The 13,249-nt window shown below is 39.6% G+C and overlaps 1 pseudogene; it reads right to left on the reverse strand.

The window, feature by feature from the left end:
- Positions 1-11,108: 11,108 nt before the first annotated feature.
- Positions 11,109-12,656, reverse strand: LOC129556568 (palmitoyltransferase ZDHHC7 pseudogene; annotated as a pseudogene).
- Positions 12,657-13,249: the final 593 nt, after the last annotated feature.

Here is a 13,249-nt window from a genome sequence, read left to right on the forward strand (position 1 = left end):
TCAAATGTATATACTATGAAGTATAGATATGATATATATCTGTATCTGTGAAGTATTATGAAAATCAAGATAATATACACACCCACCATCCACCCAAAAAACTGCTTAGAACCTTTACTTATTCATCCTTCTTCATGGTCTCAGCTTGCTTAAGAGCAAGCCTGTCTGCTTTCTGTTGCTATTAATGACTTTGCATTTTTTAGGATCATGAGTAAACAGAACTACACAGTATGGACTCATTTTGTTTGTCTTCATTAACTTAGTGTAATTATTTTGAAAATTGTTCATGTTGTTGCATGTATCCACTTTACTGCTAAGCAGCAATCCATTTTATAAGAGTTGGGTTATTTACAGTTTGAAGCTATTCCAAATAAAGGTTCTATGAATATTTATGTACATATATTTAAAGGATATACGCTTTCATTTCTCATCAATGAATACCTAGCAGGGGCAATGGCTGGGTAACACGATAAGTTTAACATTTTCAGAAACTGCCAAATTGTTTTCCAAAGTGCTGTGTCATTTTATATTGCTAGAGAGTTCTAGTTTTTTCACATCCTTGCCGGCACTTGGTATAAGCTTTCTTAACCTTAGTTATTATAATAGGTATGTAGTAGCATACTGTTATAATGTTCAGTTCAGTTCAGTCTCTCAGTCGTGTCTCACTCTTTGTGACACCATGAATCACAGCACTCCAGGCCTCCCCGTCCATCACCAACTCCCCGAGTTCACTCAAACTCATGTCCATCGAGTCGGTGATGCCATCCAGCCATCTCATTCTCTGTCGTCCCCTTCTCCTCCCGCTCCCAATCCCTCCCAGCATCAAAGTCTTTTCCAGTGAGTCAACTCGTCACATGAGGTGGCCAAAGTATTGGAGTTTCAACTTCAGCATCAGTCCTTCCAATGAACACCCAGGATTGATCTCCTTTCTTTTTTCTTTTTTAATTTTTATTTAATAAATGGTACAAAGCACAGTGCCAAAAACATTAACAGTTAAAATTTCACCAAATGAAAAAAATACTATAGAATACACAGTTGCAAAAAGCTACACTAAGTTATTTTACAACTGCCTCAAGCTGCAAAAAGAAAAAAAAAAATGGACTTTAGGATGGACTGGTTGGATCTCCTTGCAGTCCAAGGGACTCTCAAGAGTCTTCTCCAGCACCACAGTTCAAAAGCATCAATTCTAGTTTGCATTTTTTTAATGACTCATCATTCTGAATATCTTTTCATGTGTTTAATTGTTATCTATATATTTTTTTTTGTGTGTGTGAAGATTCTACTCAGTATTTTGTCCAATTTTTTATTGTTTTGTCACTAGAATTTTAAGAGTTCTTTGTATGTTTTCGATCACATATGATTTGCAACTATTCCCTCCCAATCTGTAACTTGGCTTTTCATTCCTTAAGTAGTGTCATCAACTAGCAGAAGCTTTAAAATGTGATGAAATCCAATTTGTGTATGTATGTGTGTATGTTAGTCACTCAGTCATGTCTGACTGTTTTTGATCCCATGGATTGTAGCTTGCCAGCCTCCTCTGTCCACGGGATTTTCCAGGTAAGAATATTGGAATGGGTAGCCATTCCCTTCTCCAGGGGGTCTTTACAATCCAGGGATCAAACTCAGGTCTCCTGCATTGCAAGTAGACTCTTTACTGTCTGAGCTACCAGGGAAGCCAGACAATCAGTTTATCAATTCATTTAAAAAATAGATTATGATTTTTCACTCACATCAAAGAAATCTTTACCTAACTGAAGGTGGTAAAGATTTTTTTCCCTCAATGTGGTCTCCTAGAAATTTTATAATTTAAACAACTAAAATCCAATTTCAGTTAATTTCTAAGAATGAGCGTATTTGTCACATTTCACTTTTTTGCCTATGTATATACATTTGTTACAATTGTTACAACATAATTTGTTGGACAGAAGATACTTTTCCACAGAAATGTCATTCTTTTTGGCCAAAAATTACTAAATTTAAGGGTAAAAGATGATTTGATTCTCTGGAGAAAGTTTCCAAATGAAGACTGGTTCTTTTGTTTGAAAATAAATATGCTTAATAACAAAAGTTAAATAGGACAATGCAGAAAGCACACAGAAATATTACACTCAATCATAAAGTCACTGGCTATAGATAACAAATGTTTTTATGAATGTACAGTTCCTCCTTTTATTTTTTTAGTAAAAATTGAGTCAAAATGCCTTATTTTGAAATCTGCTATACATATCACTGTATCACAAATGATTCTGATATTATTAACATCTTCTATAGCCTATTTGGAACCAGTTTGTTGTTCCATGTCCAGTTCTAACTGTTGTTTCCTGACCAGCATACAGGTTTCTCAAGAGGAAGGTCAGGTGGTATGGTATTCCCATCTCTTTCAGAATTTTCCACAGTTTTTTGTGATCCACACAGTCAAAGGCTTTGGCCTAGTCAATAAAGCAGAAAGAGATGTTTTTCTGCAACTCTCTTGCTTTTTCCATGATCCAGTGGATTTTGGCAATTTGATCTCTGGTTCCTCTGCCTTTTCTAAAACCAGCTTGAACATCTGGAAGTTCACGGTTCACGTATTGCTGAAGCCTGGCTTGGAGAATTTTGAGCATGACTTTACTAACATGTGAGATGAGTGCAATTGTGCGGTAGTTTTAGCATTCTTTTGCATTGCCTTTCTTAGGGATTGGAATGAAAACTGACCTTTTCCAGTCCTGTGGCCACTGCTGAGTTTTCCAAATCTGCTGGCATATTGAGTGCAGCACTTTCACAGCATCATCTTTTAGGATTTGAAATAGCTCAAGTGGAATTCCATCACCTCCACTAGCTTTGTTCGTAGTGATGCTTTCAAAGGCCCACTTGACTTCACATTCCAGGATGTCTGGCTCTAGGTGAGTGGACATGGAACAACAGACTGGTACCAAATAGGAAAAGGAGTATGTCAAGGCTGTTTATTGTCACCCTGCTTATTTAACATATATGCAGAGTACATCATGAGAAACGCTGGACTGGAAGAAGCACAAGCTGGAATCAAGATTGCCGGGAGAAATATCAATAAACTCAGATATGCAGATGACACCACCTTTATGGAAGAAAGTGAAGAGGAACTAAAAAGTCTCTTGATGAAATTGAAAGAGTGAAAAAGTTGGCTTAAAGCTCAACATTCAGAAAACTAAGATCATGGCATCTGGTCCCATCACTTCATGGGAAATAGATGGGGAAACAGTGGAAACAGACTTTATTTTTGTGGGCTTCAAAATCACTGCAGATGGTGATTTCAGATGGTGAAATTAAAAGACGCTTACTCCTTGGAAGGAAAATCATGACCAACCTAGATAGCATATTAAAAAGCAGAGACATTACTTTGCCAACAAATGTCCGTCTAGTCAAGGCTATGGTTTTTTCAGTGGTCGTGTATGGATGTGAGAGTTGCACTGTGAAGAAAGCTGATCACCGAAGAATTGATGCTTTTGAACTGTGGTGTTGGAGAAGACTCTTGAGAGTCACTTGGACTGCAAGGAGATCCAACCAGTCCATCCTAAAGGAGATCAGTCCTGGATATTCATTGGAAGGACTGATGCTGAAGCTGAAACTCCAATAGTTTGGCCACCTCATGCGATGAGTTGACTCACTGGAAAAGATTCTGATGCAAGGAGGGATTGGGGGCAGGAGAAGGGGAGGACAGAGAATGAGATGGCTGATGGCATCACCGACTCGATGGACATGAGTTTGAGTGAACTCCGGGAGTTGATGATGGACAAGGAGGCCTGGTGTGCTGCTATTCTTGGGGTTGCAAACAGTTGGACTCGAGTGAGTGACTGAAATGAATTGAACTGAACTGAAAACATGTATAGATTTTAATAAAACCATAGACTACAAAATTCATTTAGAGGCAGAATATATTCTTGTGTACCAATTAAATTCAGTAAATTATTGTTTTAAAAAATTGAAAACTAGACAGTTGAGAATTAATTTGAAATCTTCGTTTAAATTATTCAAAGTAGAGTAACATTAACTTGTGACTTTTTCCTGTTATTTTTTTGTCTGCATTTCTCCATTTTTCCCTGCTAACAATTTGCCTAAATTGTTCATTGCTCTATCTTTTTTAAAGAAGACAGAAATAATTTTGCTACAAAGTTTTTTTAATCATAATGGAGATTTTGATATTAACAAATATTTAGAATTCAGATGAAGTCGTTTAATGGGACGCTGGATCTGAAAATTCGGGGATATAAATGGAAATCTGCTTCCTAAAGTTTTTGTATCTCAGTTCTCAGAGTCGCTCAGAATGATGCTGCTGGAACACATCCAAAATTAGACAAACTTCTAGGCTAATTGAAATGGAGACAGATAATATATTTCTAAAACTGCATGAAGTCCATCTGCGAATAATCAAATTAAGTCTTTAAAGGAAAAGAGCATTCTTGACAAGATTAAAATCAATTCCATGAATGATTCAATAAAACTGACTGAGTTTCAGTTATCCAAAACCACCTAGCCAGTCTTGAAAACATGTTAACCTTCTTGTGTAGAAATGTGACCCAAGAAAAATGGGGCTGTATTCATTTGGTTTGTTGCTAGGGAAAGTGCTAGCCAAGTTTTATAACTCATTCTACCACTGCTGTAGTAGAAGGCAATGAAAACAGTGAGAATATAAATCCGGTCTGCTGGACCAGTTCTGGAAAGGGGTTTTTATAAGATTTTCTAAGTTAGAGAGGGTATTGCCAATAGGGGCAGGTGGTTGGAGAAGTATTAATTCAGGAATTTGCAGGTAGGGAATCAGTGCATCCATATGAGTTCAGATCAAGTCAAAAACTATGTAGTGTTTGATCAAAACTGAAATAAGTAAGTGTATTGTAGGTGTCAGAGACATTACTTTGTCAACAAAGGTCCATCTAGTCAAGCCTATGGTTTTTCCAGTGGTCATGTATGGATGTGAGAGTTGGAATATGAAAAAAGCTAAGCCCTGAAGAATTGGTGCTTTTGAACTGTGGTGTTGGAGAAGACTCTTGAGAGTCCTTTGGACTGCAAGGAGATCCAACCAGTCCATTCTAAAGGAGATCAGTCCTGGGTGTTCATTGGAATGACTGATGTTGAAGCTGAAATTCCAATACTTTGGCCACCTGATGCGAAGAGCTGACTTATTTGAAAAGACCCTGATGCTGGAAAAGATGGAGGGCAGGAGGAGAAGGGGAAGACAGAGGATGAGATGGTTGGATGGCATCACCAACTCAATGGACATGAATTTGCGAAAATTTCAGGAGTTGGTGATGCACAGGGAGGCCTGGCGTGCTGTGATTCACGGGGTCACAAAGAGTCGGACATGACTTAGCGACTGAACTGAACTGAACTGAACTGAACAGAATGGTACACTGTAATCTTAGGAATGACACAGGCATTTGAGTGAGATATTGTCTATTGATACTGAGTACCATCCCTCTGAAAGTGCTGAGTACCTTGCCCCTCTAAGATCCTCCTTATAGCTGCATTTCCCAGACTCCTTTTCAACATTGTTTAAATTTACTTCCAACAAGAAAAGTACTCTCATGAGATTTGAAAGACAGAATTAAGGTCATTCTTTTTGCCTCCAGCAGTAACAGGTGAGATGTTTGGTCAACTATAGACATAGGGTTTGCAGCATCTTCTGGATGAGCTTCTTTTGACCACCTGCTTCAGTGCTGTAGGCACCTGAGAGATTCAGCAACACTTTCTCGAATTTCCACACTTCCTAATTTCCTAAAACCAGCAGTGGCACACCCTGACCTTTATTTGCCCCTACAAACAACATTGTAAATATCCAATTCCCTCCATTAAATCCCTTTTTATTAAATCGAGGAGAGCAGTTTTTGTCTTTTCACCAAAATGGACAGATGGACCATTTTAATGCTAAGATTACTCAGTAGAATTCTTAACATTTGTATATGGTGTACAAACTTAAAGTTTCAAGTGTAAGTTCAACTTCTTCATAAATATATATCCTGTGACAATGGTTGACAGGGAACATGAACTGTGGTATAGTTCTAGCTGTTCCACAATATAGTATATTCCTAGGCACTAAGAAGAAACATTCCATCTAAACACAAAACATTCTAGAAAAAATAGATCTGAAATAATTATCTAGACTATTTGATGATTTCAGGTAATTATCTGGCACAGTTATCTAGATTTTCCAGAGACAGTAAAACAAGGAGAACACCTTTATTTAGGTTTGCAGTTCCCTCTTCTGTGCCTGTCAAGATTGTTTCAGAGAAATTTCACATAGGAGTAACATAGAGGCCAGAGTCCCTTGGAGAACAAAGAGGTCAAATCAATCAATTCTAAAGGAAATCAACCCTGAATATTCGTTGGAAGGACTGGTGCTGAAGCTGAAGCTTCAATACTTTGGCCACCTGATGCGAAGTGTTGACTCATTGGAAAAGCCTCTGATGTTGGGAAAGATTGAGGGCAAGAGGAGAATCGGGGAACAGAGGATGAGATGATTAGATAGCAACTCAATGAACATGCATTTGTGCAAACTCCAGAAGATAATGAAGGACAGGGAAGCCTGGAGTGCTGCAGTCTGGATCGCAAAGAGACAGATACGAGTTAGCAACCGAACAAAAAAGAAGCCAGAAGAAGGCATGACGGAAAATAAACAAACAAAACAACAATAAACACTCTCCTAACACAAAGTAAGGAGGTGAATAATCAACTTCTTCGTCCAAGCAAACATTTATGGTAAACAACAGTAGAAAACACAGATAATTACTTTAAAAACAGGACCAACATTTATTATTGCCCCAATTGACCCCACAAGGATACTTCATTGTGTGAGGAAGCTCAGTCACTCGATGTAAATGACTCTTTGCGACCCCGTGTACTGTAGCCTGCCAGGCTCCTCTGTCTGAGACTTTTCAGGCAAGAATACTGGAGTGGGCTGCCATTACCTTCTCTAGTGGATCTTCCTGACTTAGGGATCAAACTCACATCTCCTGCTTGGCAGGTGGATTCTTTACCACTGAGTCACCTGGGATGCCTGGATACTTCATTAAGAAGATTCAACTTAAAAGAAATGTTTAGGATTTCTAAACTTTGGCAAGTAAAGGTTGTTGCATGGAATCATTTTAGGAGAATAAACTACACATATGTTAGCTGACATATTTCTCTCAAATTATTAATAGCTTTGTTGACCCTTCCAGTGGAAAAATGATACATTCCTACAATTTACATTATTTGAATTTTTGAAAGAAATATTGACAATGAAAAAAGTTGACATCCCATTGAAGCCGTTAACATGTTAAAACTGAAATTATTTAAGAAGCAGGAATACAAAGGCAGTTTTTTTTTTTTTTAAATTTTTTTGTCAAGAAATTTGGTTATGGGCTGAATTTCAAAGCTTCCTGGGAGACATCTTAAGCATCCATTTATCACTGTTCATGTCTGACATTTAAGATAAAACCCACAAAACTTTATCGAGGGACATAAAGTTAATCAAACAAATACCCTGAACATGAATGAATGTGAAAATATGTCATGCTCCTGGATGGAAAAACAATATTTTAAGATTCTAATCACCCTCAAATTAATATCTCCATTTCCTGTAATGTTACTCTTATAATGTATCTCTATTTCCTGTAATGTTAATTTCAGGGGGATGTTTGCTTTTCTTTGACCTTTCAAAATTTATTCTAAAGTTCATGTCGAAAGATAAGACAACACAGTCAAAATATCTGGAAAAAGATGTGCTCCTCTCTGATTCAGTTCAGTTCAGTTCAATTCAGTCGCTCAGTCATGTCCGACTCTCTGCGACCCCATGAATCACAGCACGCCAGGCCTCCCTGTCCATCACCAACTCCCGGAGTTCACTCAAACTCATGTCCACAGAGTCGGTGATGCCATCCAGCCATCTCATTCTCTGTTGTCCCCTTCTCCTCCCGCCCCCAACCTTTCCCAGCATCAGAGTCTTTTCCAGTCTGATTAGGTGCTATCAAAGACTAAAGAAATGGTTGTTGTAGTAGGGAGGTGTGGCAAGTGGGACCTGAATCAATTACACTGTGTTCATGAAAGGGGATGCTCGGCAACCATAAAAATAAACGGGTGCATATACTCCCCAGAATGATGTTGAGGATATATTGCTAACAGAAAAAAATAAACTATAGACCCGTGTGTTTCACACAATTATATTTCTATAAAAACTGCACACACATTTATACACATGCATGCAAACGTCTGCATTAGCCTTAGAACATTTGGCAGCACATCAAACTGCTAAAGTGATCACTTCAGAGACACAGTAGAGGCTGAGGTTGACATTTGCTTCATATTCTGTGTGTGTGTGCACCCTCATAATATTTAAAGTAATGAAAACCTTGTAACTTTCTTCATCTTTCAAAATAGTATATTTCAAGTTAAACTTGAAATATTTCAAATTTATATTTCAAATTTCAATGTATTTCAAATTAAAATATAAAGAAATCCATCATATACAGCTTTCCTGTTCATGTAAATAAACATATATACTCACATATGTATACATTTAAGCAAGAAAGAAACTTTGATATTTACAAACATGACTGCTCATTTTTGAGAATTAACTTTTTTATAGAAATGGTATTTGTTTTGTTTCTATTGGAAAGACCCTGATGCTGGGAAAGATTGAAGGCAAGAAGAGAAGAGGGTGGCAGATGATGAGATGGCTAGACAGCATAACTGACTCAATAGACATGAATTTGAGGAAACTCTGGGAGATAGTGGTCAGATAAGCCTGGTGTGCTGCAGCCCATGGGGTCGCAGAGTCAAACACAACTTGGCAACTGAAAAACATTTGTTATGTTGAAAAATTTTGATCTTGTGTAGGCAAGTTAGGGAGCTAGAGTCTGAGAAGCCTGAATTTCTTTGCATGATAGAAAAATGTTTGTGTATAGGATATGGTTTGAGTTGGTTACTGTCAGCCGTATGATTTCAATATTGCCTCTGCTACCCCTACAAAATCCTGAATAAAGTCTACATGATTCATGAAAGCTTTATTATAAGAGGACTCTCTTGGCATAGCTCAGAGTCAATTAGAGTACAGTTCGAGGTCAAATGCAAAGACAATGGGATTTGAAGAAGAAGGGACTATGTAAAGTAACTCTCCAGGAATTTTTAGAAATTTAGATGATATTTTGCATTTGTCCCAGATATTGTTTAGGACAGTGCTTCAGGGAGAAAACTCATATAGCTTTGACTGTGTTACTTGGAGTCTGTCCAGCAAAGAAGGCTGGTTCAAAATCTGACAAAGCTTAACAGTGAGAAGCTATAGCTGTCCAGTTATTTTGAAGGTTGAGTAAGAGTGATTCCAGAATGCTGCCTAGAGGGGTGATGAGATCCTAATTCAGATGAGATCCTGTGAGGATTGGACCAAGGAAACCAGAAGCTGGGACAGCAGAGATGTGTGAGTAACGCTGGGGGAAGACTTTGTCTGTACTAAAGTGTATACAGTGAGAGATCCCCAGCAACAAAGGAGTGGCATCTGAAGAAACCATGGCCACTCCCTACAAAAGAGAAGTAGTCTTTTTTTAATGATTTTATTTATTTATTTAGTGTTGGCTATGCTGGTTCTTCCCTGCTGTGTGGGCTTTTTCTCTAGTTGCAGCAAGCAGGGACTACTCTCTAGTTGCAGTGCGTGGGCTTCTTATTGTGGTGGCTTCTCTTGTTGGGGGGCACAGGCTCTAACCCTTGTGGCACACGGGCTCAGTGGTTGCAGCTTCCAGGCCCCAGAGCACAGACTCTGTGGTTATGGTGCACTGGCTTAGTTGCTGTGAGACATGTGGGATCTTCCTGGATCAGGAATTGAACCTGTGTCTTGTGCATTGGCAGGCAGATTCTTTACCACAGAGCCACCACGGAAGCCTGGAAGTAGTCTTAACAACAACCGCTAAGCTCAGAAAGTACCAAGGGCAGATCAACACTAGAGTTAAGTAAGATGTTTCTTGCGCTGCAACTCTCTTCTTTACTGCCATATAAACCTTGAAGTGCCAGGGGCAGCACCCCATGTGGAGGAGTGCTAGATGGGCCTTAAAGAAGAATGTGAATCTTAAGGCCCTATTTTCTACAATGTGAAAGTGAAGTGAAAGTGAAAGTCACTCAGTTGTGTCCAACTCCTTGCGACCCCTTGAACTATACAGTCCATGGAATTCTCCAGGCCAGAATACTGGAGTGGGTAGCCTTTCCCTTCTCCAAGGGATCTTCCCAACCCAGGGATTGAATCCAGGTCTCCTGTACTGCAGGCAGATTCTTTACCAGCTGAGCCACAAGAAGGCTAAAAAATTTAAGAACATTCTCTCTTCTCCCAACATTGAAATACTTGAGAAAGAAAACACAGAACATGCTAATATTTAAGATCCAGTGGTTTCAAACATATACCAAACACTTACAAAACTAATTTTTTTTCAGTTTAATACATTTTATCTCTATAAGAAAGAAAATTTATTTGCTTATTCAATTTATTTGCTTAATTGAGTGCCAACTCTGTGCCAGACATTTTGGTCTCTGAGGAAATAAGAAGCAGAATGGCAAAATCTCCTCTGCAGGGAGTTTACATTCCAGTTGGGGTGACCCAGGGCAAAAATGTAATAGGAGAAAGTGACATAGCAACAAGCTCTACCATGAAAAGTAACTCAGCTAAGATCATAGAGTGATAGGACTGCTGATTTATGATAGAGACATCAGGTTACTTTGGTAGCATAAAATTTAGGTAAATTGGAAGCCATGAAAAAATGCATCATGGGATATCTTGAGAAAGAGTCATTTGGCCTGAAGGAACATGGGATGCAGAGGGCTGACCCCACGTCTCAGTCAGGTTGAAAAATGCAAGGAGATCCTGGTAGTGAAGCCAATGAACAATGAGCCCCTTATTTCAGATGAAACAACTTCCAGGGTAGCTTTCATTACTGGACAGTGACACTGAGCAGAGCGTCACCCAGTTACTAGGGTGGGAGATGTGGCAACTGTGACTGTAAATACGAAATCTCTGCATGAGCAGACAATTGGTTTGTGTAGGTTCCATCTGTCCTCTTGGTCATAGATAAGCTGTTGATACCCCTTTCGACTCCAAATAAATAAAGTCCATGAACAAGTTCCAGCATGATAAGAAGGGTTCACACAGAGCTCAGAGCCCCTTTCCTGGGTCTTATCTGCAGCCACCTAAACTGGAAGCTGACAAAGTGGTTCATCCAAAGCAGCAAGCCCCTGCCCGCCAATACAGACTTCATCCCTTCCCATCACAGCCTCTGCTCCCATGTCAGCTTTTTACTTTTCAGCTTCTCTATTTCCATTTCATCATGACACGTTGAGAGGATCTGGGTGCCAAACATAAACGCAATGAAAGTATAAACAGAAGGCCCTCAAGGTATAGGAAGATCAACAGGATTGTAGTTAAGGAGGTGAAAAATCACTGTATTTCTGTCCACTACACTCAGATGCAAGAGATTGAATGCAAGAGATGATCCTCTGGAGCCCACAGAGGATCAGCATACACACTGAGGTCTGCAATATATATACAATAAAGACCACAAAAATCTCTGATTCTCCTCCATCAGCATGGGCAGTGATGGTCCAGCTTCTGAATACATCTTTTGCAAATACTGCAGTGGTAGACGTGCTCAAGTCAGATACAGCGGCAGTTGAGTATTTGTAGATCTTTCTTCCTGGCTTCAGCAGCTAGCTCCCATGTACTCTTTCTTTTGAATACTTTATCGAAGTAGTTTCTTACAGTGTTGTGCTAATTTCTGCTGTACAGCAAAGTGAATCAACTCCCTCTATACATATATCCATTCTTTTTTTTGGATTTCCTTTCCATTGAGGTCACCACAGAGCGCTGAGTAGAGTTCCCTGAGCTATACACTAGGTTCTCATTAGTTATCTATTCTATATGTAGTCATCAGTAACGTATATGTGTCAATTCAACTCTCCCAATTCATCCCCCATCCCTTCCCCTCTTGGTGTACACATGTTTGTTCTCCACATCTCTGTCTCTATTTCTGCTTTGCAAATACGATCACCTATACCATTTTTCTAGATTTCACATATATGTGTTAATATATGATTATTGTTGTTTTTTAGTCCCTAAGTCATGTTTGACTCTTTGTGACCCTGTGAAGTGTAGCCCACCAGGCTCCTCTACCATGGTATTTTCCAGGCAAGAATGCTGGAGTGGGTTGTCATTTCCTTCTACAGGGGTCTTCCTGACCCAGGGATTGAACTTGCATCTCCTGTATAGGCAGACAGATTCTTTACCACTGAGCCACCAGGGAAGTCCCCATATATGATACAAACCATAAACACTGGAGAGGGCGTGAAGCAAAGGGAACTGTCTTGCACTTTTCATGAGAGTGTAAATTGGTACAGTCACCATGGAAGATAGTATGGAACTTTCTTTAAAAAACTAAAAGTAAAACTACCATGTGACTCAGGAGTCCCACTACTGGGCATACACCGAGAGCAATCCATATGTTCTTTAGCAGTATTTCCTTTGGTGCTGCCCTGGGGTGGGTGAGCATGGTCTTCAGGTGAGACAAGTAGTGTGAGCACTGTCAGTAGCAGGACCAGCACACCAGGAAGTCCATGTAGGCGACCAGGAGCCACGTGCTTGTAGGCACAAATCCTGCCACAGAGCTCTCAGATGAACCAGACTCTGGTGGCCCCATCTGCCTATGAGCAGGATGAGGCAGAAAAATCTTTATTGCCTTTTCAGTTCCAGGGGATAATGCTCGTCATCTCGCCAGCCAATGTCCTGATGATCGCATGGTTTCCCAAAATACTTGCACAAGCTATTTCTAAAATTTACTTGAACATTTTGTGCCTTTTTTCCCCCAGGATCTTAAGATGCATACTGTCCTTTGTAATAGGATACAATGCCCAGACAGGGTTGCCTGGTACCTCGGCTACTCCCAGCTTGCACTGTGCACAGCTTTGACAGCAGCTGGGGAGGAAGGGTGCATAGTACAGCCAGTGTGCTCATGGCTTGGGTGGAGCAGGCAGAGGTTGAGATTTTTGAGGCAAGAATTCTGAAGCAGGTTGTCGTTTCCTTCTCCAGGGAATCTTCCTGACCCAGGGATCGAACTCAGGTCTCCTGCATTGGCAGGTGAATTCTTTACTAATGAGACAAGGGTTAAAGCTAAAGAAATTGATGTAATATGGGGTCAGGTTTGTTCTCCTCTATTATAGTATGGCTATTAGACAGCAACCAACAATGTCTGCTACAACCCATAGCTTTCCCCTTTCTTTTTCTGCTCCTTGT

Source organism: Moschus berezovskii, chromosome 13, assembly GCF_049115385.1.
Source record: "Moschus berezovskii isolate FMDL1 chromosome 13, NW_MosBer_1.0, whole genome shotgun sequence".
Classification (NCBI taxonomy): domain Eukaryota; kingdom Metazoa; phylum Chordata; class Mammalia; order Artiodactyla; family Moschidae; genus Moschus; species Moschus berezovskii.